This window comes from Mus pahari, chromosome 8 (assembly GCF_900095145.1).
Source record: "Mus pahari chromosome 8, PAHARI_EIJ_v1.1, whole genome shotgun sequence".
NCBI lineage: Eukaryota > Metazoa > Chordata > Mammalia > Rodentia > Muridae > Mus > Mus pahari.
In genome coordinates, this window is record NC_034597.1 from 53,653,226 (window position 1) to 53,668,985 (window position 15,760).

A 15,760-nucleotide genomic window follows, 5' to 3' on the forward strand; every position below is an offset into this window, starting at 1 on the left:
CCTCCCCTCCATTACTCTCCCCATCCCTATCCCAGTCTTCCTGGGCTTGTATACTTTAGTTCTTCCTGTGACCATGCCACCCATTCCCCACTGGCCAGACTCAAAGCCAGAGCACAGAAGCACACATTGCCTTGCACACACACATCTGTCTTGGGCCTTCCCCTTCAACCCACCTACATCAGCATCCCTTCCCGAAACAGAAAAGTAAGATAACCAATAAGTGTCCCTGCATGAGAGGGTGGGAGGGCCCTCATCTTTATGTGCTCGTAAATTACTTCTGCGATGACCATGGGGAACATAACCCAGATGACAGAAGGTTGTAACTGCTAAGTGTTAAACGAGGACTGAAAGACTGCATGGTGCCTCACAATCAAAATCAAGCCAACCCTGTTTATCAAAGTCACCAGTTACAGCAAGCTTGCCTGTCACCATTCCACTCATGTTTCTGAGACTGTAAGACTGTGGCTCAGAACATTACAGAACCGTGGTCCTGATGACTCAGTCAGCAGCCACGTGGCAGCTATGGTAACTGGGCTCACTGACTCACCCTGGGGACCAGTGGGAAACCTGCTCACAGGCCTGGGCTCTGGCTCCACTCACCCAGGCCTCATCAGGAAAACAGTCTGTCACCACTGCCAGGTCCATGACTGTTGCTCCTGCTAACTCCTGAAGTTAGAAACCATAGCACAAAGCCGGGCGGTGGTGGCACACACCTTTAATTCCAGCACTTGGGAGGCAGAAGCAGGCAGATTTCTGAGTTCGAGGCCAGCCTGGTCTACAAAGTGAGTTCCAGGACAGTCAGAACTATACAGAGAAACTCTGTCTCGAAAAACCAAAAAATAAAAGTAAAAAATAAAAACCATAACACAGGGTTTCTGAAAACTTTGAATTTCAGTTCCCTAAACCCTATAAACCCTTCCCATCCCATACAAATTTGGATAAACCCCCAGGTCTTGGAGATAAAAGAAGGGAAGCCAGTTTCAGAATCCAGAGTTCAAGTCTGGGATAAGAACTGCCCCTGGCTGACTTGTAGGCAGTTAGCAGACTTGTGGCCACCTAGCAGAGTGGTCACTCCTCCACCACCACCACCACTTACCCCCCCCCCGAGAACCTGGGAGGAGCCAGGAGAACCCACATTACTCTGACCCCATCTGAATGTCTTCGGGCAAAGCGTCCCCACCCCCACCCCCCGCAAAGTGTCTTCTAAAGCATGCATCCGTTCTCAACTGCACAGTGGTTCAAAGGCCTTCTTGTTTGTCATATGCAGAAGACTTAAAGTAAAACGTAAAGTGGACTTGCATAAATTGGACTTAGTGCTTTAAACTCCCTGACATGGAGGATGGGGTGACCAAGCACTAACACGTTCAGCCTCCTTACATGCCTGAAAACCCAGAAACTTGAGAAGCAGAGGAAGGGAAACCAAATTCAAGACCAGCATTGGGCATATGAAGAGTTCGAGGCCAGCCTTGGCTACGTGACACCCTACCTCAGAAAACAAAAACAAAACACATTCATTTTTCCCATCTTGATTTAGTTTGGATCAGAAATGTGTCCCAAGGTCTGTGTGCTGAAGACTTGGTCCCCGTATTGGGCTGGAAGGTAGTAGTGGAAATGATCAGAGGAAGGGTCCCAGGACGAGGTCTTTAGGTCACTGAGCTGCAAACTCTTCCCCTGCCATGTTCACTTCTGGCTGGCTGTCAGGTGAGTGGCTGTCAGGTGAGTGGCCTTGTTCTGCCACATGCTCTGACCATGGGGTCTTACCTCCCCACAGTCCCAAAAGCAATATGGCTATGATAGACTAAAATGCTAAAGCTTTGAAGCAAAACAGGCCTCTTATCCATCAGTCTGGTTGGCTCGGATATTTATTATAGTGACAGACGACTAACCCTCATTCCTCTGACCAGTCAACAAGTTATGTATTCCACAGGCCAGACTTCCGTCTCAGAATGAAGAATACAGCTGTGTACAAAAGCCTTCTCTACCCTCATCAAGCCCAGTGTTCAGAAAAATCTAAACCCAACTTTTCAGTCTTCAGTATGCTCACAACCCCATTGTTCTTTGCATTATTGTCTTTGTAGCTTTCTTTTCAATGGAATACCCACTGAAGGAAGGCAGGAGCCTGCCTCTAGGAGGACAAGCCTAGTGTCTGAAAAATCGAAATATACTTTAACACAAACAGTAGGTACCAAGATAACCCATTAGCCTGTGATACACCTAATGAAGCTCACAAAGGTTTCTTATCCTATATTTTACATATGAAATTTAAAAAGCATACTTGTGCTTAAAACTGGGGACTGTTTTCCACCAAAAAAACATTTGTTTACCTGTGAAAATGTTTCTCTCAAAGGCAAAGTTGTAAGCATGCTTACCCCATCACTGACAGCTACCTGGCTGCCCTGTCAAGGGACAGCCATCTATTCTATGCCAAGGTCAGAAATACAACCTAAGCTACAAATTGATGGGCTGTATCAGCACATGGCGGCATATTTTGGAAACCATTAATATAGCCACGAATATAACCTGTGGCACCTCACTCTGGTGCCTCCACCTGCAAACCACCGGCTGTGAGGTAATCCCTTAGCAGGGCCTCCAGATTGTGCAGAGAGGAATCCCAGCTGGACCCTAAGAGCCTTGGCTCCCTGAACCTCCCTGAAGTATTCTGAGCCAGGTACCATTTGCTTCACAGTTCTGGATTCTCATTGTCTCATCGTTCGGGGAGGTGGAGGTGCATCTTGGAGGAAGCAGGGGGAGGAGTGGGAGCGTGAATATGACCTAAATACATTGTATGAAATTGTTCAAATAATTAATTTTTTTCAAATTCTAATTATGGCGGATGGAGTGATGGTTCATCAGGTAACAACCTAATGACTCCAGGTGAATCCCAGGCTCCATATGTTGGCCGAAGAAAAGCAACTCTAGTTATCTTCTGACTTCCACACGTGCCCCACAATATGTCTAACACACATGCATATGTGCATACACAAATAATAAATACAGTAAAGATTTTAAAAAGAAAATCCCTCAATATAGAAAAACACATAACGGATGTGAGTAGGCAGTTGCAGGAGAGGAAACGGAACTAGCAACGCACTATGAAATCCTCCAAGGCACTGGTGGCCATCCAGATGACCACATTAACCCAGTGAGATACCATTGTGTATCAAGCACACCAGAACATTAAGAGAGAAGTACTCAGTTATGTACTTCCGACATAATGCGCTCACCACCCAAAGGCAGTGGTGCTAACTGACCGTGGACTAGGTACACATTGGTTGGGATGTGGGATGTAGGTAGGTACAATAAAGATAGATGCTCTATCATCCAGGTGAATGACATGCATATACATCCTACTCCCCCAAACTGGTTCCCTCTGTAATGGTTCTGGGGAGGGAGTGCAGCCCACGTGAGAAATGCAGGGACTGTGTGCACTGAGAACCACGCTGTGGGAGTGCATGAAACCACTGTGGTATTTGTACACTGTGAAGAGTGCCCCCACTAGCCACGAGGGTGGAATGGAATATAATTGTCTTAGTCAGGGTTTCTATTCCAGTACAAACATCATGACCAAGAAGCAAGTTGGGGAGGAAAGGGTTTATTCGGCTTACATTTCCATACTGCTGTTCATCACCAAAGGATGCAGGAACTTAAGCAGGTCAGGAAGCAGGAGCTGATGCAGAAGCTATGGAGGGATGTTCTTTACTGGCTTGCTTCCCCTGGCTTGCTCAGTCTGCTTTCTTATAGAACCCAAGACTACCAGCCCAGAGATGGTCCCACCCACAAGGGGCCTCTCCCCCTTGATCACTAATTGAGAAAATGCCCCACAGCTAGATCTCATGGAGGCATTTCCCCAACTAAAGCTCCTTTCTCTGTGATAACTCCAGCTGTGTCAAGTTGACACAAAACTAACCAGTACAATAATGGTGCCCCATAGGTGTAAGAACACAGTGTTCACCAGAGGACATTCAGAGCTATAGTGAAGTATATAAAATCGTGTATGCAAAGTTAAATGGATCCACAGAAAAACACATATTACTGAGGGGGAACTAAGAAACAAACAAGAGGGGAGGGGGCTTGGCCAGGGACAGGCTGGCTGGCATGAACTGAGGGGGGTTAGCTCTCTCCTAGTGTTAGGAGTTGAATGTGAATCTTTCCCTCGTGGGCTTATGTGTTTGAATCCTGGATCCCCAGCTAGTGGCTCCTATTTGGAAGGCTGTAGAACCTTTAGGGAATGAGGCATTGCCCAAGGAGGGGAGTCACTAGGGGCAGATCTTGAGTTTGATATAGCCTGGTGCCACTTCCTAACTGTTCTCTACCTTCTGATGAGAAACCCAATGGGACCTGCCACCTCACTCAGCTATTACCATGACAGACTGTACCCTCAAACTGTAAGCCAAAGTCAGCTCTTCTTGCCTTAAGTTGCTTCCTGTGGATGATTTGGTCAGAGAAACAAGAAAAGAAACCGATGTGCCTTGGCTCGCAAGGTAGCAGTATTGAGTGACTTTTCATAGTTAGACAAAACATAACCTCTGAAACTGAACACATGCAGAGTCAGGGGGAGTCACAGTGTTGCGGCAAGCCTGGGTGGGGTTCATAGGAAGATTGTGTCTAAGAAGAAAAATTAGTTCTGAAGTCATAAATAGAAGCCTCTGTTATAAATAAATATAAAAAATTTTAATAAAAGTAAAATTTTCTAGGCTCTCCTTTTGAAAGACATTTGAATACCTGTGGTAGTTTGAATATGCTTGGCCCTGTTGGAGTAGGTGTGGCCTTGTTGGAGTAGATATGTCGCAGGGTGTAGGTTTTATGCCCCTTACCCTAGCTGCCTGGAAGTCAGTCTTCTGCTAGAAGCCTTCAGATGAAGCTGTAGAACTCTCAGCTTCTCCTGCACCATGCCTGCCTGGATGCTGACATGTTCCCACTTCAATGATAATGGACTGAACCTCGGAACCTGTAAGCCAGCCCCAATTAAATGTTGTCCTTATAAGAGTTACCTTGGCCATGGTGTCTGTTTAGTAAAACCCTAACTAAGGCACATGCTATAGTTTGAATCTAAAATGTCTCCCAAAGACTGGTGTGTCAAAGACTTAATCTCCAGTCCTTGGTGTTACTGAGAAGTAGAAAGTTTAAGAAATTTTTATTTGAAGAAGTTAGGTAATTGGGTGACTGCCTTTGAAAGAATCAGAAACCATTAAACTCTCTCTCTCTCTCTCTCTCTCTCTCTCTCTCTCTCTCTCTCTCTCTCTCTGTGTGTGTGTGTGTGTGTGTGTGTGTGTGTGTGTGTGTGTCCATGTCCCTTTTGATACCATGACATAAGAAGGTTGTTCTACTATGTACTTCCAACATAATATGCTCACCACCCAAAGACAGTGGTGCTAACTGTCCATGGACTGGAATCTATAAAACTGTGAGCCAATACAAACCTTTTCTCCTTATAAACTAATTTCCTTAGGTATTTTATTACTGTTACAGAAAGTGGCAAAAGAGGACGTGATCCACAGACTCTGATCCTCTTGACCTTCCACTCTTAGTCAATTCCATGCCGGGTGGTGCAGAGGCTGCATCTTCAGAGTGAGAGGTGGGTCCTATAAGCCCACTGTGCTGAAGAGGTAGCTGAAGCTCCGAGCAGATCACAGACTTACTTAGCTCTGGATCTATAGTCATTAAAGGCAGACAAGTGCATTATCCGATCAATGATGCTGGCAGGCATCAGAAGGTTAGTTGTTTGAACCCTATGCACCGGGTAACTTTGAAGAATTGTAAGGCCGTGTTGCAACTGTCAGCACTGACAGCAGGAAACTCTGATGTGACTCCTTCCATCCTTCCCTCTAGAAAGACAGGCAGAGGCTCAAATGCACAGTACATGGTTTTCCTCTAACTCTGTGGTATCTCATTCCTTCATATCACTCTCTAAGTTGTCCTGGCCTTAGGACTTCTTTCTTTAATGAGGACATATCTCAGACAGCTAGTGTGCTTTCTTCCTATCATGAACTCCTAAAGAGTAGAGCTACAAATAAGGATTGCCCCCACACAAACCTGGGCAAGCCAGCAATACACAACAATGAGGAAACACCTGCATATTAAACGTGGTCTACCTGAATTTAAACAGCATGCTTCTATCGACATATTAGTTTGAATAGAACTCCAGATTTGAAAATTATATACTTATGCCTATAAGAAATTAGCCAGTGGAAAATGAATCATAATAAAATGCTTATGTCATTCTTCTTTAATATGTTTTATTACTTCTTTGAGAATTCTATAGAATGTTTTAATCATATTTAATACTTCTCTTCCCTAACTCCTCTGAGATCCACGTTCCCCCACCACCTCATGCTGCTTTAAATCCTTTTTTTTTTTTTTTTCGAAAGGAGTATAGATTTATTTTAGCTTGTGATTCTAGAAGTCTTTTATTTTAAGGTGGGAAAGGTGTGGGAAGAGACAGGAGAGAGAGCCAGAAGGCTAGGAGAACGGATGGAAATCTGCAGCTGCTGGGGAAGGGGGGAGTCCCTTCGTAGTCCCTGAGACCTGGGATAGAGGAGGCTCCCAGGAGTCAATACAGGTAAGCTTAGCCAAGATGCCTAACTGTGGGGACATGGAATCTGAATAGACAGGCAGGGCCTCCAGTAGAGGAATAAGGACACTAACCCACCCACAAAATTTTTGACCCAAAATGTGTTTTGTCTAAAAGAAATGTAAGGGCAAAGACAGAGCAGAAACTGAAGGAATGGTCAACCAATAACCAGCCAACTTGAGATCCATCCAATGGTCAAACACCAATCCCTGACACTATTAATGGTATACCATTATGCTTACAGGCAGGAGCCTAGCATAACTGCCCTCTGAGAGGTTTTACACAGCCACTGACCAAACTAGATGTAGATACGCAAAGCAAGACATTGGACAACAGTGGGAGACTCTTGTGGAAGTTTTGGGGGAAGGGTTGAAGGCCCTGAAAGGGATTGGAACTCCACAGGAAGAGCAACAGAGTCAACTATCCTGGACCCCAAGGAGCTCTCAGAGACTGAGCCACCAACCAAAGAGCACACACAAGCTGGCCAGAGGCCCCCAGCACATATACAGAAGAAGGCTGCCTTGTCCTGCCTCAGTGGGAGAGGATGAACCTAATCCTGCAGAGATCTGACACACCACGGTGGGGGAGATGCCCAAGGGGGGGTACCCTCTCCGAGGAATAGTGGAGGTGGGTGGGGAGGGATTTGGTTAGGAAGGGATGGGAAAGGAGCAAGGAGAAAAGCATTTGGGATGTAAATAAATAAAATTTTTTTAAGAAAAGGTAGGACACAGAAGTGGATGTTCACAGTCAGCTATTGGATGGAACACAGGTTCCCCAATGGAGGAGCTAGAGAAAGTACCCAAGGAGCTGAAGGGGTCTGCAACCCTATAGGTGGAACAACAATAGGAACTAACCAGTACCCCCAGAGCTCATGTCTCTAGCTGCATATGTAGCAGAAGATGGCCTAGTTGGCCATCATTGGGAAGAGATGCCCCTTGGACTTGCAAACTATATATGCCCCAGTACAGGGGAATGCCAGGGCCAAGAAGTGGAAGTGGGTAGGTAGGGGAGCAGGGGGGGAGAGGGTATAGGGAACTTTCAGGATAGCATTTGAAATGTAAATAAAGAAAATATCTAATTAAAAAAAAAAGAAAAGATAGGAATATGGATTTTTTTAAATGTATCAAGTCCAGTTTTTGCTGTTCAAGTATTCTTGTATATGTGGTCTTCCACTGGGATATGACTTACCAGGAGCTACAATCTTAGAGAAAACTGACTGTCCTTCTCGAGGTAGCAATCAATTGCTAATAGCTCCTCAGTTAGGAATGGGACTTCTCAGGAGACAGTCTCCTGAGAGGCTCTTCCAGTGCCTGACAAATACAGAAGTGGAGGCTCACAGCCATCCATTGGTCGGAGCACAGGGTCCCCAGTGGAGAAGCTAGAGAAAGAACCCAAGGAGCTGAAGGGGTTTGCAGCCCCATAGGAGGAACAACAATATGAACCAACCAGTACCCCCAGAACTTCCAGGGACTAAACCACCAACCAAAGAGCACACAAGGAGGGAATCAAGGCTTCAACCGCATATGTAGCAGAGGACGGCCTTGTGGGACACCAATGAGAGGAGAGGCCCTTGGCCTTGTGAAGGCCCCAGTGCAGGGGGGAATGCCAGGACAGGGAGTGGGTGGGTTGGTAAGCAGGAGAGGGGGGATGGGATGGGGGAGTTCGGAGGGGAAATGAGAAAAGGGGATAAAATTTGAAATGTAAATAAAGAAAATATCTAATAAAAGGGAAAAAATAATGGAAAAAAAAAGAAAAAAGGAGGTGGACTTCATGACTATCTCACTTCTCCATGCTGGAATTCGTCTGGCTTGGCCTTTCCCAGGTGTTGTGCATTCTGCCATAAACTGCTGTGAGTCCAGATGTGCGACTACCCTGCTATGTCCAGAAGATACTGCTTCCTCATGGCCATCCAACACCTTTAGTTCCTACATTCTTTTCACCTCCCCTTTCACAATGATCCTTGAAAGTTGAAATAAAGGAGGTGAAGCATAGGTGTTCCACTTAGGGCTAAGCATTCTTCAGTCTCATTCTCTGAACTGTGGTCAGTTGAGGAACTCTGAGATAATTACCATCTATTGCAAATAGAAGTTATTCTGAAGAAAGTTGGGAAATCTATGGGTATAATGATGTTATTAGGATCAAGTTTAATACTATTTATTATTAGATTATATGTTAGATATAAATATAAATACCTATTTAGCAGAATAATGGAGAAGGTGATCCTTAATCAGATAATGGGGCCAGGTGTTGGTTTCATCTTGTAGAGCAGGAGTGGTTGGTCACTCCCACAATATTTATGTCACTTTTGTGTCCATGGGCACATCTTACTGGGCCAGTCATTGCTCTTATAGCTCACAGGGGTCATAGCTGGGTAAGACTGATGACTCCTGCTCTCCCCTGGGAACCTGGATAGAACTTCCAAGCACTATGAACGCTAGCCTGCAGGGCTGGAGCTTTCAGCTTGATTCCTCAATATTCCACAACTCAGGTATGCGGTAGTTTTAGCAGTAGGGTCTTACTGTCAAGATCGAGAGGGTAACGGAGAGTCCTGCCAAGCTGGTAATGTTTGGGCGTCTACGGGACCTCGTTGACCAACCACTATAAAAGACACAACCCATTCCTGGCACTGAGCAGCATCTTATTTATTAGCCTTTGGTGTCTGCTATGGGCATCTTCACTCTATTATAGGACAACTCCATCTTGAATGAATATATATATATATATATATATATATATATATATATATATATATTCAAATATGTGTATGAATGTATTTACTTTAGGGAGTCACAACAGTAAGTCTCCATAAGTCTTTTTCAAAGGATCTTTGTGTTATTTTTCTTTTCTTATCCCCTCCTCCACCCTGCCCTCTCCTCTCCAACCACAATTTAACCCTTCCTGTCTCATTATTCCCTCTATGCCACTGCATTCTATCTCTCCTCTCTTGAGCCCCCAACCCCCCCCCACCACCATGGTCCCTTAATAATCTCCTGGCCTCTGTGGGTATTCCAAATAAAACACCCATATCCAAAGCTCCAATGCTAACATACACAAATAAGAGAAAATATGTAACATCTGTCTTTCTGGGCCGGGGTTCTCTCACTCAGAATGATGGTTTCTAGCTCCACTCATTTTTCTGCTAATTTCATCATTTTATTTTTCTTATCAGCAGAATAATACTCCATTGTGCAAATATACCACTGTTTCCTTATTCATTCATCCATTGATGGGCGTTAGGCTATTTCTAGTTCCTGGATATTGTGAATAGAACAGAAATGAACATAAAAATGCAGGTATCTTCGTATTAGAATATGGAATCCTTTGGGTATGCATCCTTTAGGTTTATATTGCTATAATGAAAGACTATTACCAAAAGCCCATGGGGGATTGGTATTTGGCTTTCACTTCTATAACACTATTCATCATTGAAGGAAGTCAAGACAGAAACTCAAGCAGAGCATGAATCTGGAGCTAGAGCTGATGCAGAATCTGTAGAGGAGGAATACTCATCACTGGCTTGCTCCTCATGGTTTTCTCAGCCTCCTTTCTTATACAACCCAGGTCCACCTGCCCAGGGGTAGCCCCACCCACAATGGGCTGGTCCCTCCCCCATCAACCACTACTTATGAAAATGCCTTGCAGACTTACCTACAACCTGATCTTGTGGAGGCATTTTCTCAATTTAGGCCCCTTCCTCTCTGATGACACTAGCTTAGGCCGATTGACATAAAACCAGCCCACACAACATTCAAGAGTGCTATAGCTAAAGTTGTGTGGTAGATACATTTCTAGGTTTTGGGTCTCCTGAGGCTGATTTCCACTGTGGCTGTTTGCACTCCTACCAGCAGTGATTTCCTCTTCCCCACATCCATACCCGCATCTGTCATCATGTGATTTGGTTTGTTGACCTTAGCCATTCTGACTGTAGTGACATGAAATTTCAAAATAGTTTTACTTCGCATTTCCCCAAGGAGACTGAATATTTTTAAAGCATTTCTCAGCCACTTATATTTCATCTTCTGAGAACTCTCTGTTTAGTTTCATACCCCAGTTTCTAACTGGGTTGTTTGTCCTTTGACGTTTAGTTTTTCAGTTCTTTATATTCTCCATAGTAACCATCTTTTAGATGTATACCTGGTAGAGGGTTTTGTTTTTGGTGTTTTTGTTTTTGTTTTTTTCAATTTTGTGGGCTACCTCTTCACTTGAGTGATGACGTCTTTTACTGTACAGAAGCTTTTTAATTTCATGAGGTCCCAATTTTTAATTGCTAGCTTTAAGGATTTTTGTTCAGTCTTTGCTTAGTTTTTGGCATAAGTGTAATAAGAGTTCATAGGAAGAATTTGGAAGTATACATCCCTTTCTAATTTGTGTGACAGTTGCAATAGTATTGGTATTAGTTTTTATTTGAAAGGTCTGAGAAGATTCTGTGCTAAATCCGTCTTGCCCTGGTTATTTTATTGAGAGACTTGTAGTTACTGCTTCTACCTCTTTGCTATATTATGAGTCTATTAAATTCATTTATTTAATCTTTACTTGGTGTTTGGTATGCTAGATTTATCTAGAAGCTCACCTGTTTCTTTTAGGTTTTTCCAGTTTGGTGAAGTATAGATTTTTAAAGCATGGCCTTTTAATGCACTGGATTCCCTGGGTCTGTTGCACTATCTCCCATTTCATTCTTAATTCTATTATTTTAGACTCTTTTTCTTTTCATTTGGTTTATTTGGATAAAGGTTTGTCACTCTTGTTAATCTTCTCAAAAAAAAAAAAAAACAACTCCTTATTTCATTGATTACTTTTATTGTTTGTTTGATTTCAGCCCTGACTTTGATTGTTGTTCCCTGTCTACTTAGCCCAAGTAATGTTTGTTCCTGTTTTTCTAGGTCTTTCAGGAATATCATTAGTTGTTCATTTGAGAGGTCTCAAATTTTTTAATATAGGCACTTAGTGCTCTAATGTCTCAGGAATGCCTCTGGAGCATCCTATAGATTTCCGTTGTATTTACATTTTTATTCAATTACAGACGTTTTAAATTTTTCTTCCTTCATTTCTCTTTGGCCCAGTCATATGTTGCTTACTTTCCATGAGCTCATGAGCTTTCTCTTGCTGTTATCAGCCAGCTTTACTCCACTATGGTCAGTTGACTGCAAATTTTGTTTTCCTATATTTATTGAGGCTTGCTTTGTGTCTTACTAGGGAATAGATTTTGAGGAAAGTCCCATGGGCTGTGGAGAAGACTATGTATTCGTCAATGTTTATGTGGAATGCTCTGTATATGTCTGTTATACATTTAATTTATAATGCCATTTAGCTCCAAAGTTTTTCTTTTTGGGGGTGGGGGTGGGGTTCAAGACAGGGTTTCTCTGTGTAGCCCTGGCTGTCCTGGAACTCACTTTGTAGACCAGGCTGGTCTCGAACTCAGAAATCCACCTGCCCCTGCCTCCCGAGTGCTGGGATTAAAGGTGTGTGTCACCACGGCTGGCTCCAAAGTTTTTCTATTTAGTTTTTTTTTTTTCTCCCACATGATCTATTGGTGAGTGTAGGGTGTTGACATCACCCACTATCAACATATCGGAATCAATCTATAGTTTTATATCTAACAGTGTTTCATTTGTAGAATTAGGTTCCCTCCATGTTTTGTGCATATATATTTTGGATTATAATATCCTGCTGGTGAATTTTTCTCTTAATAAGTCCTTCCTTATCTCTTCTGACAAGCTTTGATTTGAAATCTATTTTGTCAGATATTAGAATAGCTATCTCTGCTTTTTTTCAGTTCCATTTGCTTGGAATACCATTTTTACCACAAAGTGATGGGGTATTTTTCCCTTTGGAGGCAACAACAACAAAAATTAATAGATCTTATTTTATAGTCCAACCTACCAGCCTGTCTTTTTATTGGCGAATTGACATAATTAATATTCGGTGTAGTAATTCCTAACATTTTATTGACTTTATTCTTTATGTTTATTTTGATCTCTTTTGGTTACCTGTTCTCGTATTATTTGACCTCCTGGTTGGATTTGTTCTCTTCAGATTAAAGTGTTCCTTCTCATATCCTCTATAGAGATGACTTAGTATTCATAAAGCCCTATAATCTGTCTTTATCATGGGACATTTTTACTTCTCCTTCAATTCCAATACATAGTTGTACTAAGTGTGCTAGTTGTACTAAGTGTGCTAATCTGGATTGACAGTTCTGGCCTTCTGGAATTAGAGCACAGCTTTCCAGCCCTTTTGGCTTTGACAGTCTCTGTCAGGCAACCCAGTGCTAGTCTTGTACATAATTTGACCTTTCTCTCTTGCAAGTTTCAATACCCCTTTGTGATTCTGGTTTTAATGTTTTAGTTGTAATGCGTCATGGAGAATTTCCTTCCTGGCCTTGTTCTACATTCTAAAAGCCTCTTTCTAGATGAATAGTGTTTCTCTTTCCAGTTTTGGAAATTTTTCTTCTACAATATTCCTGAAGACATTTCCTGTCTCTGCTAGGGTTTCCTTTCCAGCTTTATGAGCATAATTCAGAGCTTGTGTCTTTTCATGGTACCCCAAACCTTTCCGTGTTCCTTCCATTCATATATTTTTCTGTCATTGATCTTTTCTGAGCTATCCAACTCCTCTGCTAGGTTTCTATTCCCAAGTCTCTTTCCACATGGCCATTCTGTTGCTGAGGCGTTCCATTGAGATTCTTAATTGACTTGTTGAGTTTTTCATTTCCAGAATCATTTCAGGTTGAATTTTCTTAAAATTCAAACTATTTTCATTGGACATCTTGTTTCATTCTCATTCGTCATTTGGTTTTTGTCTTTGAGTGTTTGACCATAGTTATTAATCATTATTTTTAATTTTTTATCTGGGAGTTCTTCTAAGTCATCTTCAATGGGTGCCACTACTTTGAGGCTTCATATTGTTTTTATTTCTGTGCTGGGATTTGAACACCTGGAGTTACTTTATTAGTTGAGTCTTTCTTCCTTCTTGCCTCCCTTCTTTCCTCCCTTTCTTCCCTTCTTTCTTCAAGTCACCTTCTTGTTTCACCAGGAATCTTTACAGTGCTCAGGAATCTAATTCATACAAGGGTTGAGACTGTTGATTCTTCTGGTTTCGTCTTTGTTGTGTGTTTGTTTGGGAGTATAAATACAACTCTTTTCAGGTCTTCTGCTTGTCAACTATAATTTGATGCCTTCAGTGGCCTGGTCAAGGAACTTGAAACAAGTTTCCCCTGAGATAGTGTGGACTGATTCTGGGTTTCAAGATGGGATAGGACAATGAGAGGGTCTCAGCCAGGCAGCTGGCAAGGACTCTGGTGAACCCAGAAGATGGAAATGGCTTGTGTCTTCCAGCTACATGTGCTTGCTGGAAAGTCCCTAGTTGGGAATAGGCTCAGAACTGGTGAGACCTAAAGGGAAAGAGAAGGATCTGAAGGAGGTATCAGCAGGGTGACCAAAATGAATGAATGAATGAATCTAAAAGCACCATACTTTGTCTGTCTAGAGGTGCTTCACCAAAGCAGCCCTGAGAAATGAAAGCAGTCTAGAAGCATGTCACCAATCCATAGAGTCTGGATAGACTATCAAAAGCCTTAGAATCCCTTGGGGAGTTCAAAAGACCCAATGTCTTGGCTCCTTTAACAGACACCACTGAGGCTGCGGGAAATAACATAAGTCTGATAGTAAAAGCAGGGGTATAGGTTCAAGCCTCAACAGAACCTTGAGTTCTTCTGTCCTAATTTCTCCCTCTGTGAAATGGGAGTCATATGTGTGCTCGAGGTATTGTCGTGGGGATTTACACAATGTACAGCTGTGAATGGGAAATGTCTAACAGTTCACAGAACATGGAGGATATACTCAATAATGCTCACTTCGCTTGTTTTTATGGATATGAATAACCAATATCCATATAAATAACCAATCCTGACAAGATGGATGCCAACATACAGTCTCTACAACTGGTCAGAGACCATGATGACATACCAGCTTCTGCTGAGTATCCCGAAGCAACATCAGTTGCTATTCATATTTTATTCATCCACACATTGAAACATTTAGTCCATGTGAGAAATGTCTCTACCATTTAAAGTTTTCCTGGCATTGTTTCATGAAAATGTTTTCAAAAGCAGTTTAAAATTGTACATTCATAAAGTTAGGAAATCATGTTCACAGAAGTGACACAGCCAGATTGCCCAATTTCAGAAGTCATTTCTCAGGCATCTCTCCATACTACTATTGGCAATTAACTAATCAACTTTAGCTAAAGTCAGATCACCCTTAAAAAACTTGAGGTGTCACATGAAAGCCCTTGGATTTACTGCAGCTTTCTGTTAACACTGTCAGTGTAAACATCTAAAGTCCAGGTTCAAAGAGTCCAGTGAGAGTGTAGCCCAGACTGCTCATTCAATGCTACATTCCCCAAGCAGGCCTAGAGCCCTGGGACCCAGGAGGCAATCAGGAGCTACTTCTTGGATGCACGAATAGATGGAATGAGTGCTTTCTCTGGGTACTTTGACAAAAGTTAAATACATTTCTTTCCCCTGCCATACTGTGGCTTAGAGTCCAAGACACACAATGGTGAATTTACATCAAAATTCAAGATTTGAAGAGATTTCATGAAACAGCTACAGAACTGTAACTATCCTAAGACCCAAAATACCCTTGGATTGAATATCTATGATTAAACTTTAAAGTGAATTGCCCACTGATTATAGGGGTGTGAGTACTTGTCAAGTTAAAGGGACCCCCCATGGGATCTCTCTTTCTTAAATTATTACAGTGGGCTTGTTGCACTGTATCTGTGGAGTGTTCTAGGGCTCACATTACACAGCAGGTACACTCGATTTTGTTAATAATGGGTGAGGCCAGCTGTCCTTCCTGCTCTAACCTGATTGAACCAGACTTTGCATTGCTTGGTTTTCTTTTTCTTTTTCTTTTTCTTTTTCTTTTTCTTTTTCTTTTTCTTTTTCTTTTTCTTTTTCTTTGTCTTTGTCTTTTCTTTTCTTTTTTTTTTTTTTTTTTCTTTTTCAGCCCTGCACTTGCTGAAAGTTTCAGGTCATGCTCAAAGACTGACCTATTGTTTTGTTTCCAGGAGGAGGAGAGAGGCATTAGGTACCTGGCACCCAGCAAAACCCAGAGTTATCTCGGAATTCTTCAAAGTCATAAAGGGCTAGATGGAGGGTTCCTTGCTGGTACAACCAGGTCACAA